The sequence below is a fragment of the Rhinatrema bivittatum genome, chromosome 15, assembly GCF_901001135.1.
Source record: "Rhinatrema bivittatum chromosome 15, aRhiBiv1.1, whole genome shotgun sequence".
NCBI lineage: Eukaryota > Metazoa > Chordata > Amphibia > Gymnophiona > Rhinatrematidae > Rhinatrema > Rhinatrema bivittatum.
In genome coordinates, this window is record NC_042629.1 from 13,823,919 (window position 1) to 13,839,527 (window position 15,609).

General features: G+C 41.0%; 1 protein-coding gene across 2 annotated transcripts in view; it reads right to left on the reverse strand.

Moving 5' to 3' along the window:
* Window positions 1-15,609, reverse strand: part of EPHA3 (EPH receptor A3) — a 276,444-nt gene that overhangs the window by 162,946 nt on the left and 97,889 nt on the right. The window lies entirely within an intron of this gene.

Genomic DNA, 15,609 nt, shown 5'->3' on the forward strand with positions numbered 1-15,609 from the left:
CCACATTCCCTGTTGTAATGCAACTTTCGCTTTCAGTGTTAAATGGCTTTCTCCCCCTAGTTTATTGTAAACCGGTTCGATAAGATCTGGTCTTGAGCATCGGTATATTAAAAGAATTTAAATAAATAAATAAATGACTTCATTTTACTGCACATCCATCCATCCATCCTTTTTTTTGGAGCCTTTACGCGGCAGCTCCAGAACCCATGTTGGTTTTCTTTTAACATGCAGAACCCTCCTGGGAATATGGAGGGCACACTTAAAAGACTGGCTGGATAAAATAATTGCTCATACCTGTCACCTCCTTATTAGGATCAGATTACAGCATAATGTGCCCCTGGTTGCTGGAGTTGGTTTCCTCCCAGAACACTGCAGAGAAACTAAGGCACAACTAAAAACAGAACTCTGCCTGAGCTCTAGGCTGCACACTCTCCCTGGGCCTGCCTCACACCCCAGCCTCTCTTTCCTAGCCTTTTCTACACTAAACATAGAATATTGCTACAGCCTGCAAAATATTAATTCTTGCATACAGTATCTAACAAAGGTTTACCCTCCTTTGAAGTATATAGTTAAGAAACAATGAGCCTTGATCAATAAGGATTTTTTTTCCCCACAGATACAGCTTAGGAATAGGTCATTTTGGAGTAAGGCCCAAAGTTTGCAATGCTTGTGGAAATTTCATTGTATGTCAACCAGAATATGCTCTAATGCACATCAAATGCTGGTTTGTTATGGCAATGCCAACATCATTTAAGCAATAATGTTACCCCTGCAGTTAGTATTCTGGAAATAATGTACCACCAGGAAAAGTCATTTGCCATGGGCTGTTAACTCTGTCAAGGCCTTACTGGATTAGACATGCCAACTCAGATAGGCACTGCTGCTATCATAACATAGCCAATGGCAAGCTAAAGCCAAGAAGTCTTAAACCTTCCCTTTCTGAGTGTCTATGACGGAGCAAGCTAAGATGGTGAGTGTGATCAGAGAAGGTAATGTCCCTTTTCTTCTAGATCTTTATAAGCACTATTTCATTGCAGGATTCTTGCCAATAATGCCAACATCCTTATTTGAAACAACAATTTTACCCCCTGGATTCATCATTCCGCACGCAATAACGGCCCATCGCGATCTGAAGAATGACCTAATCAATTATTTCACATGTGATCCAATTATGTCACTAAATTTCACATAAGGGCAACACATGGAATTTGTGTAGCATTCTAAACATGCAGTACTGTTAATTGATCTAAGAGCTACATACAATGAACTCATGCCCGGCTTCCAGTGTAGTAATCATTACTTTCAGACACACGGGAGCCCTTTCTTTGTACTGCAATACCTACCTTTTGCTCTAAAGGTTCAACTTTTTTGCAATGAATTATTTTATAAGGTTCTTGATGTGCCCAAAGAGTTACATATTAAAACTGACAAAAGTTTATTTAATAGAAATTATCTTAACTAAGTATTATTTCTGTGGTGCATTTCATCATTTACAATGCAGTGACCCCTAAATGTCTCTTTCATTTGAAAGGTTAACCAGAGCTGGCAGTATGCCAGGCACTACACACTGCTTTTCCCCTTATTAGCATGAAAATATTCTAAATTATTCCATCCAACCATAACTGTATAAAAGGTACCCCTTTGGCATCCAGCTTTGAGAGACCTGGCACTGTATACTTGGTAACCACATGGTATGTATAAAATATTGAAGGTGTGAACTGCACCACTGATTACATCAATAGTATATAAAATATCAGTGATGCTAAACCACTTAGTACAATGATTCATCAACAATTATCCAAAAAATGTTTACATGACTGGATAAGTGGGAGTGAGACCTGGAATATTCATATGACACACTGCATTGGAGCAGAAAACAATCACCACTATTTTTCGGTGACCTTTAGCTAACCGTGTTCCATGACACACACCCTTTTTATAAGCGTTTATCACATTCCAATGCAGTGAGTCATATGAATGTCCCAGGTCTCACTCCCTCTTATCCTGTCATGTAATTGTTGATGAATCATTGTATTCAGTGATTTAGGATTACTAACAGGCCGATACAATACAGTGAGCTCAACTGAGCGCAGTGTTTAACCTGCGGTTGGACGCGCGTTTTGGATGCGTTTTTATAACCCCTTATACCATAAGGCATTTAGCATGTCCAAAACGCGCGTCCAACCCCCTCCCCAAAACTAATAGCACTCATCACATGCAAATGCACATTGATGAGGCTATTAGTCATTCGCTCCAGATACAAAAAAAAAATGTGCACTTGACCTGGACATTTTTACGCTCAGAAAAGTGTACAGAAAACCAGAAAATACTGCTTTTCTGTACATACTTTGACTTAATAACTTGGTGAGGAACCAAAAGGCTAAAATAAAAAGTGTGCCATGGTCAGGTTAGGAAAAGGGATGCTCAATTAACGAGGGTCCGTTTTCCTGACCCGCTGACAGCCACCTCTCCTGTGCGTCCGCTGCCAAGGAGGCGCTAGAGGCGTGCAATTGTCCCTAGTGCCTCCTTTTTAGCGTGACCCCCTCATTTAAATATTGAGCACCCGTTTTACGTGCGTCTTTACTGTATTGGCCTGTAACTGTTATATACTGTATACTTGGTACTTGCAGGTGGTCAAATTAATGCATAGCTATTAAGACTAATGATTTTCACTACTATATACATTATAAAGTCACAGGAATATCATATTTGGGATGGTTTACAATCTAGATTTAAGCACAGGGAGATTCTGTAATCTGTCCAAGGTTATGCAGCGAATTATGGCAGAAGTATATCAACCTGAATCAAACTTCGCCTGCCCTCCCTTGTTCCCTCATCTTAGCTATCCAAAGATGTTGTCAGAATCCATGTCCACTGCACTTAAAAGTGGATTAAGTCATTCATTGTAAGCACTCCGATTCTTCAATAAGCAGGACCCGCAGAACAGTTAGGATAAGTGTAGCAGCCTTCACGTCCATGTGTTGTGGGGGCTTTCTTTATTCTTTGGCACGGCCTTCTTTAATGGGGCCACAGTGCGTATTAGGCGTTGGATTTATTATCCTCACCTTTCATTTTATAATAAAAGAGGGGCCAGTGTAACACTGCAGAAAGCCTTCTGTGCAAGAACTTGAGAGCATCCAATCACTAAGGACAAACATAAACCACAAGAACTAAAATTTAATAGAAAACATTTTTTTTTTAAATGAGAAACAGATCAATTCCTCAACTACTTTGTAAAATGCAATGCAGATTTAGCTAAGTTTTCTGCAGGGCCAAAAGAGTATTTTTTCCCACAAATCCACAAACAACTGCAGATTATGCACTTATCTACCAAAAGAGTGCTCTGACAGCATAGTTCAGTGAAAGAAACAGAAGCCCACATGTGATTCTTTTATATTCAGAGCGTTCTTTCAAGATGACTTTTGTTTTAAGAGTATTTCCATCAAATGTCATAAAAAATTGTACTTCTCTTTACAATTGCTCTCTATTAAGGAAGAGTGCCAGCTGTCGGGCTGGTAATGTAAACCCTTATTAGCCTCCATAAGGTCCATTCTGGAACTAATAAGGGATTGTCAAACTATAAACAGAGGCACAAGTGGCGAGGTAACCAGTACAGTAAAGCACCTCTTATCCGAACATCCATTAACCGGAAACACTCATTGTCCAGAAAAAATCGCCAATTATCTGGAATTTGTACACCGTATAAGCCAGGGCCTCAATCTTGTTCTTGCCTTACTCTCTGCAGCCAAGGCAGATCAGCAAACATTGTTCCTTTCCTGCTTCTAATGTTTCTGATAATGGTGGCAGCGATGAGCATAGCTGGGAACTCTCTGGGTCTCCAGAATTGCCGGATCTCCGGGCCAACATCCAAAACCTCCGGATGCACCTTCCTGCTCATGCAGCCCAGGAAGAAGACTGCAAGAGCAGCACAAGCAGGAAGGAGGAGGCGCGTTGGACCCGTGCTGAAAAGGAGGGGGCAGCATCTGTGTAGTCATGAGGTGGGCGTAGGCCATGGCCAAACACGGTGAAATGTAGCAGGGCCGCCGCAGACTCCATCCCAGACTGTGGCTAAAGTATAGAGTCATGTGGGCCAGGAAGAGGCACCAGCAGAGGAGGAGGAGGAAAGTAGTTGGCTGTGTCAGCCTAAAGGAAGAGGCTGCTGTCCCTGGTGGGTTCCAGGTGAAGGAAAGAATGAGTGAGCATGTCTGTGAGAGATTATGTGTGTGTGAAGGAGGAAGAGAAGTGAGAATGTGAATGAACATGCGTGTGACAGAAATTCATCCAACCAAACTGCCTCACCACCTCCTAAACCCTTACTGTTACATGGCTAAAACATCAACTTGCATTTGCTATAACACCTAGCCAACAAGATACAACTGACACTCAACATGATAGCGTTAAGTTTTTACAATCAAGCACATGATTGCAACCTTATTAGATGTTACTGTATATATTTACAATGTTACAATGTTTTGAGAAAATACTGTTAGGAATAATATTACAATATAAAGTTATTATTACCTCATTTATAAGTTTACAATATAGAGACTATACTGTTAAATTACTGTATATATTTACAATGTTACAATGTTTGAGAAAATACTGTTAGGAATAATATTACAATAAAGTTACTATTACCTCATTTAAAATGTTACAATTTAGAGACTATACTGTTAAATTAATAATGTTGCAATGTAAAGATAATATGACCCATTGTCATACTATCACACAAGTTCCCATGTAAACCGATGTGATACCCATGGCTGAATGTCGGTATAAAAAAGCAAATAAATAAATAAATAAATAATAAATGTGTGTATGTGGAAGAGGAAGTAAGTGAGTGAGCATGACTGGGAGAATGAGAGAAGTAAAGCTGTATGTGAGAATGAGTTACAGAATGAGGAGTGAGAATGAACATGCGTGTGAGAGTGGGTGGGCATGTGTATATGTGTGTGTGTGAGAGTGAGTGAGCATGCCTATAAGAGTGTGACTGGGAGAATGAGAGAAGTAAAGCTGTAAGTATGTGAGAATGTGTTAGAAAATGAGGAGTGAGAATGAACATGTATGTGTGTGGAAGTGAGCTTGAACGTATGGGGGGGGGGGGGGAGTCTGTGTACAAGAGTAAATTTGTGTGCATCTGGTCCCACCTGTCGTCTTGCTCGCTAATCCATGGTAATCTCAGTGATCTCAGTGTGAGTGGAAATCAAAAGTTCCCAGGTATGGTGATGAGTCCAGAAGAAAAGGAGCCAGAAGACATTAAGGGGCATTAAGGAACTCAAAAAACAGTATTACAGTGGGATCTGGAAGAATTATACCTGTGATCCGGAGACACACTGTATCAAGTGCAACAAGTACAAAATGCCTTCTCTGTACTAAATACTTAAGAAGTTCTTGAGAAAAAGATTGAAGTGTTATCTGAAAAGAGAGAAGAAACCCAATGCATACAGAAATTCCAGATCAGAAACCAAAGAAAAAAGCTCACTGTGATGGATGACTGTCATCAGAGGCACTAATCTTTTCCCTTGCACAAATGCAAAGGGAAAAGTGGATAACAAAATTCAACTAAAGAGGTCATAAAAGGAGTCCAGGAACAGCAGTAAACTGAACGAAGAAAGCTGAAAAGCTATGAGCACAAATGCTCGTAGTTTGGGCAATAAAATCCCAGATCTGCAAGCCCTAATGGTGGAGGCGGACTTGGACATTGTTGCTGTCACAGAAACATGGTTTACGGAATCTCATGACTGGGATACGGCCATACCGGGCTATAACTTGTTAAGGAAGGACAGAGAGGATAGGAAAGGGGGAGGAGTGGCTCTTTATGTCAGAAACAATATCCAAGCATCTGAGCTACAAGCAAGAATGGGCAATGAAGAAGCACTATGGGCTGACCTAAATAAAGATGGGGCATCTATTTTTATTGGAGTGGTTTACAGGCCTCCAAACCAAAATGAAGAGCTGGACAGAGATCTGGTGGAAGACATCCAAAAGATAGGAAAGAAGGGAGAAGTGGTGATCGTTGGAGACTTTAATATGCCAGATGTAGACTGGAGAATCCCATCTGCAGAATCTAATAATAGTAGAGAAATAGTGGATGCCCTGCAAGTAGCTTTCTTCAAACAAATGGTAATGGAACCCACAAGAGAAGGAGCTATACTCAACTTAGTGCTCACTAATGGAGATAATGTCTCTGATGTCCAGGTGGGTGCCCACCTCAGCAGCAGTGATCATCAAACAGTATGGTTTAATATCACAAAAAGGATACGGAAAAGAAACACAAAGACCCGAGTTTTGCAGTTCAAAAACATGGACTTTGATGAAATGGGGAAGTACCTGGAGGAAGAACTAAAAGGCTGGGAGAACGAGAGAGATGTGGATCAACAGTGGACCAATCTAAAAGGAGCATTTATCAAGGCAACTAATCTATTTATTTATTTATTTATTTTAATTTTAGTCGTTTTTATATACCGAAGTTTAGCTAGATGCCTTCACTCCAGTTAACATTTGGAACAACGCAGTACAATAGAAGAAACTATAGAAACGCAATACTGTAAACTGGCAGAACCGGTGGTTAACTAAGATGGAATAGAATAAGATGATATAGTATATATAACATGTCCTCATAGTATAAAAGGAGGTAGTATAGTATAAACAGATATCAAACAAGGTAACATAATAAGATTAACTGTAACAATGTAACCTGAACACAGGTTGTTCAAGGAATGGTGAACCTCAGAATGGTAGACTTTGGGGAATTGTTCAGGATAGTGGGCATGAGTAGGATCAGGTTGGCATATATTCTAGGGGTGAATTGGATGTATCGATGTATGGTTAAGAAGAACGAAAGTTATGTATTGTATCAATGACAGATAGTATTGAGTATCCACGTTGATTGAGACGGGTAGATTAACCGATCCCGTCTTTGAAGGCTTGTCTGAAAATCCAGGTCTTCAGGTCTTTTTTGAATGTTTTGATGTTACTTTGTAGTCTTAATTGATCTGGGAGTGCGTTCCATAGGTGGGGCCCTGTGATGGAGATGGCTCTGTTTCATACTATAATATGTTTGGCGGTTGACATTGTTGGGATGTCGAGTTTTAGTTTGTTTGTTGATCTTGTGATGCATTGTGGAACATGCATCTGAATTATGTTATTTAGGGCTGTGTTCTCCCAGCTGTGGACTGCGCTCTGTATTAAGGCCAGAGTTTTATATTTGATTCTTCTGTTCACCAGTAGCCAGTGTAAGCTTTTTAGGATTGGGGTGATGTGGTCTTGTGCCCTGTTAGTATTCTGGCAGCCGCATTCTGTAGTAGTTGGAGTGGGCGGGTTGTAGATTTGGGTAATCCTGTCATAAGTGAGTTGCAGTAGTCAAAGCTGGTGAAAATGAGAGATTGAAGAATGGTTCTGAATTCAGATTGGTATAGTAGGGGTTTTAGGTGCTTGAGTATTGCAAGCTTGTGGAAGCCTTCTCTAATTTTCATTGATATGTGTTTTTTGAGGTTCGGCTCAGGGTCTAACCAAATACCAAGGTCTTTCACTTGTCACTTAGCTTTATTTGTGAGTTGTCTATTTGTATTGTGTATTTCGTGTTGCTTCCGGCTTGTTTTTTTTCGAGTAGTATACACTCAGTTTTTTCCATGTTAAGACATAGCTTCAAGTGTAATAGCATATTTCTTATTGTGTTGAGGTATGTAGCTGAGGTTTTCATTGCATTTTCGATGGTGTCAGTTACGGGTATGATTAATTGTATGTCGTCGGCGTACATATAGAATATTATGCCGAGGCTAGTGAGAAGTTGGCAGAGGGGGGTTAGATATATATATATATATATATATATAACCTTTAGTTATTTTATGTAATGTCATCTTTAGTTAGTTTATGTAATGTCGCCTTATGTAATGTCACCTTATGTTCTGTTGCATTGTAATGTTGCCTCACGTAATGTTGCTCCCTGATTATCCCTTCCGATGTAATGTTTCTTTATACACTGTTGCCTCCTGCAAATTTGATTATATGTACAGCCATCGTAAGCTTTGTTGATTAATATAACTGTTTTTTCTTTTAAGCCTGTTCATTTAATCTATGGTTGAATTCTGCTACGTTAACTCAGTTTTTTAGATCTGTATCTTCTTAGACTGTCTTTGGTTATTGTTATCCTGTTTTTCCCCTATCCCTTGTTACACTGTATTTTCCACACCTTTTGTTAAAATGTGAACCAGCATGATGTTTCTGACGAATGCCGGTATATAAAAGCAGTTAAAGAAATAAATAAATAAATAAATAAATAAATATTGAATAATGTGGCTGACAAAGCTGATCCTTAGGGAACTCCAGTTTCAAGGGGAATGGGATCAAAGCAGTGGTTGTTAATGTTTACTTTGAAGTATCTATTTTTCAGGAAGGATGTGAACCAGTCGAGAGTTTTGTCTGTGAGGCTGATGTTGGCTAGACTGTGGATTAGGTTTTTGTGATCAACCGTGTCAAATGCAGCGGAGAGGTCGAGTAGGATGAGGATAAATTTCTGGCCATTGTCAAAACCTCTAATTATAGTATTAGATAAGTTGAGTAGTAATGTTTCTGTGCTCCGATTCTTTCTGAAGCCATGTTGGTTGGATTGTAATATGTTGTTGGTCTCGAGGTGTTCGTTGAGCTGTTTGAGGGCAGCTTTCTCTGTCAGTTTGGCGAGGAGAGGCAGGATTGAAATTGGTCGGTAGTTATTGAGGTCATCTGAGCTAAGATGGGTGGCGCGGTAATATGTGCAATATCTTTTAGTGCTTGAATTGGAATTGTGTCGAATTCATGGCAAGCTGGTTTTATTTTCTAATAAGTTTTTCTGTTTCAATTGTTGAAATGAGTTTGAAGGTGGACCAGGTAATCTATATGTTAGAAATGTAAAGAAAAGCAAAAAAAAAAATGAAACCTATCTGGTTCTCAAAGGAGGTGGCTGACAAAATAAAGACCAAAAGAACAGCGTTCAAGAAATATAAAAGATCTCAAAGGGAGGAGCACAAAGAAGAATATCTGGTAGAACTGAGGGAGATGAAGAAATTAATCAAGACAGCAAAAAGTCAAGCGGAAGAGAGGATTGCCAAGGACGTAAAGAGAGGTGACAAAACATTTTTCAGATATATCAGTGAAGAGAGAAAAGTTCAAAGTGGTATAGTGAAATTGAAAGGTGGAAAGGATCAATGTGTGGAGAGAGAAGAAATGGCAGAAATATTAAACGAATACTTCAGTTCTGTGTTCACTAAAGAGGACCCTAGAGAAGGACCGTCGCTAGTTAACAAGAAACTGGAGGGGAGTGTAGTAGATCTATTTATTTATTTATTTATTTATTTATTTATTTATGAGCTTTTATATGCCGGCATTCATAGAACACATCATGTCGGTTTACAATTAACCAAGAGGAGGAAATTACAATGAACGAAGATAATAGAGGGCTAGCTTTGGGGGGGGGGGGGGGAGGGCAAGGTCGAGAACAAGGGAAAGGGAGGGAGGGAGGAAAGAGTGGAGAAGCGGAGAAGAATAACCAACAAATTAAATCGAAGAACAGTGTCATATAAATTCACAGAGCATGTCACAAATGGGTTGACACTATAACCTTATGAACAAACAAAGGTGAGGTAAAAAGAAACTTATGTACAGACAAAAGGCGAAATGCAGGGGTCTGGGTGGGAGGGTAGAGGGGGGTGAAAGGAGCTAGGGGTGAATATGGTCGACAGAGGAGCTAGGGTGGTTCAACGGGTAACACTGCTTGTGTTTGATTAGTGTCAGGATAGGCTTGCTTGAACAGCCATGTCTTGATTCCTTTTTTGAATTGGTTTAGGGATGGTTCTAAACGGAGGTTGACAGGAAGGGAGTTCCACAGGGTGGGGCCAGCAATGGTGAAAGCCCTTTCTCTAGTTGTAGTGAGGCGTGCAGTTTTGATAGATGGGGTGTGAAGGGTACCTGCAAGGGAGGTTCTGGTAGGGAGGTTTGAGGATCGGAAGTGTGGCATTTCTTCGAGCCAAGGGGAATTGTAATTGTGTAGAGTGTTGTGAAGAATGGTGAGTGTTTTGTATAGAGTGTGGAAGTCGAACCAATGCAGATCTTTTAAAATGGGAGTGATGTGGTCCCTTTTACGGGTATTGGTTATAACTCTCGTCATGGCATTTTGCAGGATTTGTAGGGGTTTGATGGTACAGGCAGGAAGGCCTAAGAGGAGGGACTTGCAATAGTCCAGTTTTGATAGGATGGACATCTGCAGAACTGTGCAGACGTCGTGGGCGTGGAGGAGAGGTTTAAGTTTTTTAAGAATGTGGAGTTTGTAAAAACCCCCTTTCAGAAGCGATTTGATGTGGGGTTTGAAACTTAGGTGTTGGTCTAGGGAGACACCTAGGTCTCTTACAGAGAGTAGGGGAGTATGAATTTGAGAGGTGTTTTGAGTGGTTTGGTGGAAGGTATGGTCTGGTTGATTAGAAAGGATAAGAATTTCTGTTTTCGAGGCATTGAGCGTGAGGTGGAGATTGGAAAAGAGGGAGTAGATGTAACTCCATTTACAGTAGAGAATATATGGGAAGAGCTGGGGAAACTGAAAGTGGACAAAGCCATGGGGCCTGATGAGGTTCATCCCAGGATACTGTGGGAGCTCAGAGATGTGCTGGTGGGTCTGCTGTGTGACCTGTTCAATAGATCCCTAGAAACGGGAGTGGTGCCGAGTGATTGGAAAAGAGTGGTGGTAATCCCGCTTCACAAGAGTGGGAACAGAGAAGAGGCTGGTAACTACAGACCGGTTAGCCTCACTTCGATGGTGGGAAAAGTAATGGAGTCACTGTTGAAAAAGAGAATAGTGAACTATCTACAGTCGGGAGAATTGCTGGACCAGAGGCAGCATGGATTCACCAGGGGAAGATCCTGTCAGACAAATCTGATTGACTTTTTTGACTGGGTAACCAAGGAATTGGATCAAGGAAGAGCACTTGATGTCATCTACTTGGATTTCAGCAAAGCTTTTGATACGGTCCCGCATAGGAGACTGGTGAATAAAATGAGAAGCTTAGGAGTGAGTGCCGAGATGGTGGCCTGGATTGCAAACTGGTTGATGGACAGAAGACAATGTGTGATGGTAAATGGAACTCTCTTTGAAGAGAGAGCGGTTTTAAGCAGTGTACCGCAAGGATCGGTGTTGGGACCGGTCCTGTTCAATATCTTTGTGAGCGACATTGCGGACGGGATAGAAGGTAAGGTTTGTCTTTTTGCAGATGACACTAAGATCTGCAACAGAGTGGACACGCCGGAAGGAGTGGAGAGAATGAGATGGGATTTAAGGAAGCTGGAAGAGTGGTCGAAGATATGGCAGCTGAGATTCAATGCCAAGAAGTGCAGAGTCATGCATATGGGGAGTGGAAATCTGAATGAACTGTATTCGATGGGGGGAGAAAGGCTTATGTGCACGGAGCAGGAGAGAAACCTTGGGGTGATGGTGTCTAATGATCTGAAGTCGGTGAAACAATGTGACAAGGCGATAGCTAAAGCCAGAAGAATGCTGGGCTGCATAGAGAAAGGAATATCGAGTAAGAAAAGGGAAGTGATTATCCCCTTGTACAGGTCCTTGGTGAGGCCTCACCTGGAGTACTGTGTTCAGTTCTGGAGACCGTATCTCCAAAGAGACAGAGACAAGATGGAGGCGGTCCAGAGAAGGGCGACCAAAAAGGTGGAGGGTCTTCATCGAATGACTTATGAGGAAAGATTGAAGAATCTAAATATGTACAGCCTGGAGGAAAGGAGGAGCAGAGGTGATATGATACAGACTTTCAGATACTTGAAAGGTTTTAATGACCCAAAGACAACGACAAACCTTTTCCGTTGGATAAAAATCAACAGAACCAGAGGTCACGATTTGAAGCTCCAGGGAGGAAGACTCAGAACCAATGTCAGGAAGTATTTCTTCACGGAGAGGGTGGTGGATGCCTGGAATGCCCTTCCAGAGGAAGTGGTGAAGACCAGAACTGTGAAGGACTTCAAAGGGGCGTGGGATAAACACTGTGGATCCATAAAGCCTAGAGGACGTGAATGAAGAGTGGGTGGCTCGAGGGAATGACGGCTACTACCTGAAGATAATACCCTTATTCAGTAAACATACACACGGTTAATGCGACTCCAACATTGCTCTAAGCTTCAACGGCAAGAGGAAATGTGGAAAAAAGGATTTGCATTCACAAAAAAGCGGGGAGTAGCTTGCTTGTTACGGCGGTTACTACCCCAAACCAAATAAGCCTGATACTTCACTTTCAATGCATATCCAGCATAGCTCTCTGCTTCAAAGGCAGGGGAGAAAGACCTATACTTCACGCATATCCAGCATAGCTCTCTGCTTCAACGACAGGTGAGAAAGACCGATACTTCACGCATATCCAGCATAGCTCTCTGCTTCAATGGCAGGGGGAATGAAGAAAAGTGGATCTATATACAGACAACAACCAACAAGGACTGAATTACATAGTCTGGGTAAAGAAATAAACATGGGTGTAGCTTGCTTATTGCGACGGTTACTACCCCTAACTAATTAAGCTAGATATTTCACTTAAATGCAGTTCCAACACTGCTCTCTACATAAATGGTGGGGGTGGAAGGGAAATAGAACCAAAAGGTTACTAAGAACCAAGAGAAACAGATAAATATGAGAAAAAAAAAAGTGTGAAGCTTGCCGGGCAGACTGGATGGGCCGTTTGGTCTTCTTCTGCCGTCATTTCTAAGTTTCTATGTTAAGACTCATATTGCCTGCAAGTGTGGTGGCGCAGGTTGGAAAGGTGTTCACAAGCTCTCCATGTGCAGACACAGCCATTGCAGATCAGCAACATAGAATGATGTTCCCAGCAGTTCTAGCATTGGTGCCAGCAGAGCCCAGCAGAAAAGGGGCCTAAAGAATCTTATGCAATAACTTTGGGAACTAAAGCTCAGCAGTGAGTCCAGGAGAGATTTCATAGTGAAAGAACCAGCTTTCCCCAGAGAAAACACCAGGAGAGAAAAGGAAGAAGTATCATATGCTATCCATTCAGAAAAAATATGCTGCTCAGCTAGCTGCAGGTTTTTCCACCTTCTTGCCACCCAGTTGTCCCCCCACCACCACCCCTACCCCCTAATTGTTCAGGCCAAAGGAACAAGGCATCAAGGATGTTGTCATGACTCAGATGTTGTCATGAATCAAACGTTCCCAGGGACAATCTTTGCTCTTCTACCCTGTTTTTGGAAGAAGTTTCTAGCATCTCAGTGTTATCTTGCTTTGCTTACAGATCAATGCTGTGCTGCTCTTTGCCTGTTAAGAAGTTCGTGTTTGAGACTTGGAAGTCATCCATTCTCATTGAGTGAGAACCAGGCCAACTCACAGACCAACTATCTTGTTGTGCTGTAACAGTTGGAAAATAGACGTTCAAGATTGCTGCTGATGATGATCCCTTTTTTCAATAATTGACATTGTATGAGTCCTCCTGCTATGGATATGGGCAGCAGAATATCACAGCACCTCATCACATTTCAGCTTCTACCCTTGAAGTTACAATATCCACCTGCTCAAACCAAATGCCAAGCTATGTGAAGACACAGCATCTACCAACTTGAAGACCTCATACATGTGAACAAGTCCTTAATGTAAAACAAATACAGGCTTTTAGGCACTCCATATGTGCAGCTTCCCACCATTGTTATTGCACTATATTTTTTTTAACTCAATAAGCAGGATTTCTTTGACCAACCCTTGTATCTCTGTTTCTTTTCTGTAGATACAGGGGAACACCCATTATCTGGAAAACAATTTTATCCAGAATGGCCTCTGTCCCCAATCATTCCAAATAAAAGGTACGTTAGTGTATTAAAACTGCAAAGTGTTCCCTGATTACAAGTTTCTATGCTGCCATGGAAAAAAATCTCATCTGTGGGGGTAAGGTACTGTGCATGCAGCTCGGAGCTTGGGGAAGAGTGGATAGTCTGAGGTCCCTCTGTTTTCTATGATTCTATGTTAGAAGGCCATGAAAATGGAAAAAAAATGTTTGTGAGAGCTGACAGGGATATTAAAGGATTAGGTTGGTGGGAAAATGTGGACTCTAAGAGATCCCCATATTTGTAAATACCAGCATACTGCAGAATGCCATTACTTACCAAGATTCCCAAGCTCTCAGGACACTCTGCACAATGCGGACGTCCTCAGAAAGAGGAGTCTGATACTTCATCCTCCTGGCCTTGTCATACACACACACAGTGCGTCACCCCAGAAGACTATTAGTGGCAGTGTCTTCTGTAAATTCATTCCATAAGTTCAGAGCTTAACAGACCCAACAGGTTGGTCATGAAAGCTAAGAATACTTTTAAGTGAAAGAAATGTTACTTCTAGTAGTCGTTCAATTGCTATGCTAATGCTTGGTCCTCCTGTTTGTTTTCAAAAGGGGTCCGATATGTTTTACTGAAACTGAAGAGGTTAGACCCCTAAAATAATAGGATATCCACAAAGATAACATAAAAAGATCATCTCCAGAAAAATCTTTTGAAGTTCCAGAGAGTTGCCCAATGTTGATGCCTTTCATCAGATAAAGTCTCCAAATACTCAAATCAAAGGATCCTAACTAAATATTTGTTACAGGAAGATTAGAGCTATGAAAGCCATCACCCGAGATGCATTGCACCATCACAATATTGTTTTCAATCCGTTGCCATGGTGCAAGGGCTATCGCATGAAAATATTTTTCTTGAGATTATCAGTTCACTGAACTGATATTAAACATGAGTGGTTTTCCACTGATAAAGCACTGGTTGAATGTCAGCTGAGATCGTGCTTCAGGACTCCAGCCCTTCATGTAGGGACACTAAGATTTAAGCCTGCCATGTTTTGGGCAAATAGGTAAATTCAATTTGGTAGTCTTGAATACCCAGTGGACACTTGTCCATATCGCAAAGCTCTGGCACCACCTAACTTGGCTGTTGCCAGAGTAAGCTCCACTTCTTAAGCAGAACCACTGGATACAAGGTTGCTTTCACAGCAGTGATATTCCAAACTCTCCAATACCATCATCTCAGTAGTGCTGTATCGCAATTATTTCCTCTGGCAGATTCTTAAGCCACATTAATAAGTTTTCTAAACAATGCAGAGCCACTTTGGTCTGATCTTTCACATACAAAAGTCACTTTTGTAATACACTTCTATTATCATTTTTGTGCCGGTCACCAAGGTAAGAAAATAGCTAAAAACAATCACAATACATTAAATATGACAGCATGTTTTCCATATTATTATTGCACATATAACTTTAACTGACACAGTGACAGAGCAAATATGTTTCCTCATTAGATATTCCAGTTATAAAAAGTGAATAGCCTACAAGAGGAGATGGGTTTGGGAGTCCCATGAGACTGTACAATAGCACTTTCACATCATCCTAGTAAAAAAAGGACAGTGTAATAGCAATTAAAATGTTACATTGCTTTATGATGGTTACACTCAGCCTCTTAGCACTATTATATTTTAAATATTACTGCCACAATGCCATCAGTAATGCAAGCCAACTTCACATTAGACAAAATCCAAATTATCATTTATTTGATCACATCAGTTCAACAAGCTTGTTAAAGTGCTGAAACAAATGCAGG